The sequence below is a fragment of the Pinus tabuliformis genome, chromosome 7 (assembly GCF_031772625.1).
Source record: "Pinus tabuliformis cultivar Carrire ecotype Pingquan chromosome 7, CPIR1, whole genome shotgun sequence".
Lineage (NCBI taxonomy): Eukaryota > Viridiplantae > Streptophyta > Pinopsida > Pinales > Pinaceae > Pinus > Pinus tabuliformis.
This window is the reverse complement of record NC_142293.1, coordinates 1294154623-1294161437: the sequence shown is the minus strand read 5'-3', so window position 1 is coordinate 1294161437 and position 6815 is coordinate 1294154623.

Sequence of the window (6815 nt, the reverse complement as noted above, 5' to 3'; positions counted from 1 at the left end):
TTCTGATATCAACTCTATCCAGTATCCCTTTGACCATGTCTGTGTATGGGAGAATTTTAGGCGTTGCTGCTATCCGCTGTAAGAATGAGAAAGCTCGCTCTATAAGGGATGCTTCAGAAGAACCATTTGAGCCCGAGGTAGCGGTAACTTCCATTGCTTTGGGATTCTCCTCTTTGAGCAAATTATACATGCCTTCCCACGTAGCAATTCCCCCGTCTCTGTCACAGGCTGTGTTTGTATACAAGGGCGCTATTTCCTTTTCCTCAGAGCTTAGAGCTTTGCTTTTCTTTCCCATTTCAACCTACATATTGCTTTGTATTGGCCTCCGTACTCCGTTCCTGCAATTCACAAGTGAAGTAAAAATGAATGGCAAAGAAGGGTGATGGGAAAGTTTTAAATGCCGCAGACACATCAAGTATATCACCTTAAGTGAAATGATTCTTTCGATAAGCATGCACCCATATTCCATTATAACTGGTAACTACCTCATTTATTAGCATTAAAGTGCATAACCATGTGTCAGCTTATGGAAAATACTTCTCTTGAATAACGTGCCCAAAATATATGCGATGAAGCGATTTTGTGATATGCTTCGCAACATCGCAGATCACAACATCGTAAAATCGTAGAATCGCATCGCAACATTGATCGCTCATGACATCTCATTATCGATTTATCGCTGTATCGCGAAATCGCAATATCGCAGATCACAGGAATGTTATGTATGACAATCTTTGTTAACCTATTTTCTGCGAAATGCGATCTTGCGATCCGCGATATCACATATCGGCAAATTTTAAAGTGTTTCATGTAATTTTTATTTGCTGGGTGCGATGCGATACTATCGCGTATCGCGATGTCACTATATTGGAACTTCAGCTTGTAAGGAGGCATCCCGCTATCTTTTTGTGATGCAATTTTCCTAAGGAAAGATTTTATCTTAACTTATCATAAAACTTAGATTTTTTAGGTTTTCAAAGGGAGTTTTCCTAAGCTTATGATGGTAAGTTTTATTTCGAAAGGAAATTTAACCACTACTTTGATTTTTTTATTTTTTTAAACCTTTTTAACTAAGGGTCCCCACTTATTTCGCATTAGGAATAACACTAAATAAGAAGGGGGGTTGTTGCTAGCCACAACACCAGGGTGAAAGGGCACTTAAGAATCCCTGGACTAGGATCAAAATGAAGAATAGAGGGTGATCATGAACAAAGGGCAATTAAGAATCCTTTGCTATAGAGCAGAGGAGAAACTATGGAAGCTAAGGAGCAGTTAAGAATTCCCTAGCTACGATAGTTTAGGAGAAAATATTAAGAATGTAAAGTAGTCAAGGCAGAGTGCATTCAAGAAATTTCTAAAATATCATTCCTTGCTATACATTTAGATTTTAGAAATTTACACAAAATATTATGGAAAAAACATAAAGAAAAACAACATTGAACATAGAATAATACTAATTTGTATTTCACTTTACACAAGAATCCTGTAAAATATCCAATCTTTATTCCTAGATCCAACAAGCCAATCTAGTCATTGATACAATAGAAATTTGATTTGAGAGAAAAAGTCTATATAAATGTCTTGGAATCCACCCAAAATACTTCAAATGAAGAAGGATTTATACAAATTCTAAATTGAAATATCTTGAAAAAAATATCAAGATTGGTTTTACAAATATCTCAAACTATTTTACATTAATGGAAGTTAAATAAAGGACACTAAAAAATAATGAATATATTTGGCATGATATTTATGGATTGAGAGTGACAAAGAAGATAAATTCGAATTTGATAGCAGCTTTTAATTGATGATGAGGCTTCCAAGTCACCAACTACCTCCTTCCTTTGTGCATTCTGCCTCAAAAACTCTGCAAAATTAGGGTCCATTGATACCTTTTTATATCTCAATTAGAGATATATATGTAAAAATTGAAAGACACTATTATGGATACGTTACTTTTTTATATAAACCTCTCTAAATTTCGAAAATTTCAGCTCTATCTGTTCACAATATTCTCTGCAAAAAGATGTCAAAAATAGGACTTTGCACAGTCCAAAAAATGTGTTGTGAAGACATGCACTTATCTCACTTTTGGTAATACCTGTGTAAAAGGTGAGATATGTTTTTGTAGATTAGCCTTTTAGGAACACAAACCTCCTCCATTTTCGTACAATTCATCTTGTATTGGCCAAACTAGTTTCTGAAAATCTATTCCTTAAACAGGAAATTTCTGAAGAATGTACAATTTTTGCTCTGATTTCATCTTTTAACCTTAAATTTCTATTAACTGTTTTTCAATTTAACTTTGGATAAAATTCATTTTTGATGGTGAAAGTGTCTTCATCTCTGTTTAACCCTTACTGCCTCCATGTTTACTTTTATCGCTCTGTTTTTTAATCTATCTTCACTTTGACATGAATATGTATGCTTTGTAATTGTCTTCCCTGTTGTTTGTCTTCATGATAGCTTCTTTACTTGACTTGGTCTTCAATATGATACTCTTTAACATTGATACACTTTGACTATTCTTTACTGTGTCCTTTTACATTCACTGTATATTTTAGGCTTTTATTGTCTATTTCAACAGTAAATCATTTAATTTCATGTTTCCTCTATTTGTCTTCAAACTGTATGTTTTATTTTCCATCTCTATTTGAATGATTTGATAACAATCTCGAGGTAAACAAGTCTTATGACTAGTATTAAGACTGTTTATCTAAGGCTGTTGTCTTTTGATCGCTTGTAAATGAAAACAAACTGTTAGGAAAATATTGGGTTGACAGGGAGGGTCATTAATGGCTTTATCGAGCTTTATCCGTCTATGGAGTGAGTCCAAAGTGATTTTTGGAGGTAAACCATGCTTGAATTGGTTAGCAGAGGCTTCAAGTGGCGCAGAAGGGTTACACAGGGTTTTACTGCACAAATAGGCGAAAACGAGCAAAATTGAGGTTTTTATGTTTAAACTGGTAAAGGTTTGATTTTTTTGAATTTTGGCGCAAGGTGAACAATTGACGGTTTTGTCATTTAGCGAGAGAGTGGTAAGTAGTTCATTTCGCACCAATTTTGTGGGCTTGATGGTATTCGTGAGGGTTGGCGTCATTCATTTCCTTGAATGACACATAGCATCAGGGGTCGGGCGGAAAACCACTTTTTCGGGTGGGTATCATTCGGTAAATGGGTTGGATCGATATGGATAAGGGCCATTGGATGTGGAGGGAGATGATCGCACTGTGATTGGGCGAGGAAGCTGCACGGAGGCTAGTGGGGGGCTTGGCAAGCGCTTAAGTGCAGTGGTATCAGGGTTAGTGATGGGTTAAGGTGGGATTAAGCCATCAGTGTGATTAACAAAGGATTTAATCGGGGTTTTGCCTAACATAATCACAAATCAATTAGTTAGTAGGTTTGGTTGGGGTTTGGGTGAAATTCATACTTTTATAGTTAAAACTAGGGCTAGGGATATTAATGTAAGGGAATTAATATATACATACGGGAAAGGGCGTTAATCGGAATTAATATATAAAAGTTAGAAGTCAATATGAAAATGGCAGAAATGAATTGCTCTAAGCATAATGTATTTTATGTGATTTGTTTGTTTTTTGCATATATGCATTATAACTTAGGCTAAAGTATTTTTGTGGGTTTTTGGGAAAAAGGGGTTTTACATGGGGCTGATTACTTTCCCTAGGAAAATAGTGTTTTAACCTTAGTGTTATCGGGATAAGTGTCTATTCAGAACGAATCTATCCCACTAAGGTGTGACAGTTACCTTAGAAACAAATAGAGAAAACTACTTTTGTATTCTTCTTTATGAACTATAAACAAAGAGGAATAGGATGAACCAACCTGTGTCTTGCGCTAGTCCTTTAATCCAATCTCTCTCTTCTTTGACAGCTTCCAACTACCTGCTTCCTTACTTGCCCAGCTTCACCAAGTTCCTGTAAGATCACAGAAGAAGAAAACTACACAAATACATGGATTTATATTCATAAATAGCTTAGGATCAGATTTAAGCTAAACATACAAATGTAACAAGCATCAATGATACACAAGCATGTAGGGGAAACTCAAATAGTTAATTGATATAACAAGAAAATCCAGGAGGAGTTACAACCAATGATTCCTGATCCATCATCAACCTCCTAGCAAAGAAGCCCCTCTTCACCTCCAACAAAGCATAAATCACACAATACTCTGATATCTATCTCAAAACCAACATCAATTCTTTGCAATGTACAATATTCCAGCCTCTGGATCTCTTGGATGAGGGATCCATATATAGATGTATGCAAGGAGGATGAGTCAGCTCATGAATTGATTAGTGGCTTCTCTCTGTCAGTTCTTGCTTCCACTTGGAGACTGAGAACCTCTTACTCATCCCCGGTCGAATTCAGTGAGGCAAGTGTCATTGGAGAAGATTCTGGAAGCTTCCATTGTCTCTCCACCTTGTGGAATGACTCTACCACTTGTCATTTCCCGCTCAACGTACCCTGGTAGTGCATTTAGGTGCGTTGCAACGCACCTAGCTAGTGGACTTAGGTGCTTTGCAATGCACTTGGCTAGTGGAGCAGCTGAAATGATCCTGATTTGACTAGTTCTGAGCAGTTTCTGGTGGAGAACTTCTGGGAGAAGTTGTAATTTGTTGACCTTGTTCCTTTAGGAGTTAGAAAAACACTTTTAGGGACTTAGGAGCCCTTGGTTTATGGACATTTCATGCTTAGAGCTGTAAGGCACAAAAATGTCTATAACAGTTGCCCCCTAAAGTATGAGGTTGTTTATCGGGTAAAATGCTTTATTAGGAGGATCCGAAGTTCTTTCAATGTTGGGAGGAGACCTGTAATAAGATACAATACAATACATTATCTTCATACTGTTTTCATGATCTAGCTGAGGCAGGCATTCCCATGCTCAGCTTTATAAATTCATTTTCATGTACATAGGACAGACAATCATCTGATGGTAGACTGATGATTCTGATAGAGCCATCATCCTTTCGGTAGGATGATTATCTGTGCTGCAATGCTGCACATTTCAATGTCTTTATTTTCCTGAATATATATCGCAGCCCGAATGGATGAAACTAGATCTGGGGTCTTCAATCTCGTCTGATCTTCACTCGAAGTACAAGTCGATCCATGTGAGAAATGTTTTGAAGTCAAACATGGAAAGACATCGCTTGATTACCAGTCAATGATGTGAACTGTTAACAAGCGCGAGAGGAATCAACGATAATGATAATGACCCTCAAGGTACTGCAGTACAATTCACATGGTGTGAATAAAGGACTTGGCGTCAAACACCACGCAAAATCTTTTGGTCGAAGGTCATTGATGTATACCTGTCGCCGGAAGTGAGAAACTTGCCATTGAGGCATGCAAGCTTCAAAGTACTGAATGGGGTTTTCCTAAATCAACTTCTTGGATAATGAGCTGATGTCGACAAGAAGCGATCCGTCAAAGGAGGGCCTTAATGAATCCCACATCAATGACAAAGAACGGAGCAAATGATTTTGATGGAGGTGAAAATGATTTGATGATATATGGTTCAGGGTGGCGGTCATGAAAGAATGAAGTATGATGTATGGTAGTGGATTGGACACAGGTGACTTCTCTGGATGACTTCTCTTGAACATGTCGGCGACACTTATGTGATGGATTGGTAGCATTTACCCCAAATGTGGATGGTATGGCGAGACCATCGCGATGTGACCGGTGAATGAAACAACCCAACCCGACTCAGGCACGGAGTGGAAGTGTCATGTTCAAGAGCGACTTGCTACCAATAAAGTTTCTTTGAGTTTTCTTCCCAATTTTTCCCCAGTCATTGCTGACCAGTACCTCTTTATTTTTGTCAAGCTTGAGGAGGATAACATATTCTTGTTCTATAATTTTCCCTTCGGGCAAACCCATTGCTATGTTTTAACGAGCCTAGCGATAGTGAAACTCGCTCTCATCTAAAGACAAGTTTGTCGCTATTAATATTTTTAACGAGTCTAACGACAAAGATAACTCGGTCCTTTTCATTTTTAGAGAGTCTGAAAAGGTATGTAAAGGTAACTCTGAAATTCCTTTTTTGTCTTCTAATCCCTTAAGTCCGAAAAAGTATAAAACAATACAGAAGGGATGGATTTTCGATCGTTTTAACGAGCCGAACAAAACAAGCGCTCGATCTTTTTGTGCAATAATCCCTCAGGTCCAAAAAGATTAAAATCTAGAGGAGGGATAGCACTTTCGGTCGCTTTAATGAGCTGGAAGGCCAAAACTCGGCAATATTTTCATATTTTACGAGTCATTTGAAAAGAGCTTAAAGAAGACTCATCTTTTGAGGAACGAGTGATAAAATGGGTAGCAACTGATTCCAGGTAAGGTTTGGAATTTTCCAATCACGGCAGTGTCACAAGGATGGCTAGTGAAATCACTCTTCGCAGCTGTTCCTCAAAATGGGTAAACAATCAAATGGAGGTGAATGATCGGCCAATGGAAAAGTGGAGGTGACGGTGCAAACACGACCAAGGCTTTAATGGGTGAAATGTTTCATTCACAGTGGTTATTTACCGGTGGATAGTTCATTTTTTAACGAGCTTAAATGCGGGTGGAAACATTTGCTCATGTCTTATGTTTATTTTTTAACGAGCTTGAACTATGTGCTAAAACTGCTCGATTAATCCAGTCATATGATAAGAATGTCTCATATAAAAAACGACAACTTTTAGATTTTTTCCCCACATCCTTTCTTTATGCAAGTTAGGTGACGACTAATCCTACGAGTTTAAAGGGTTAGAGGTCCTAAAAATTTAAAAAATAAATAGCCGCCCTTCG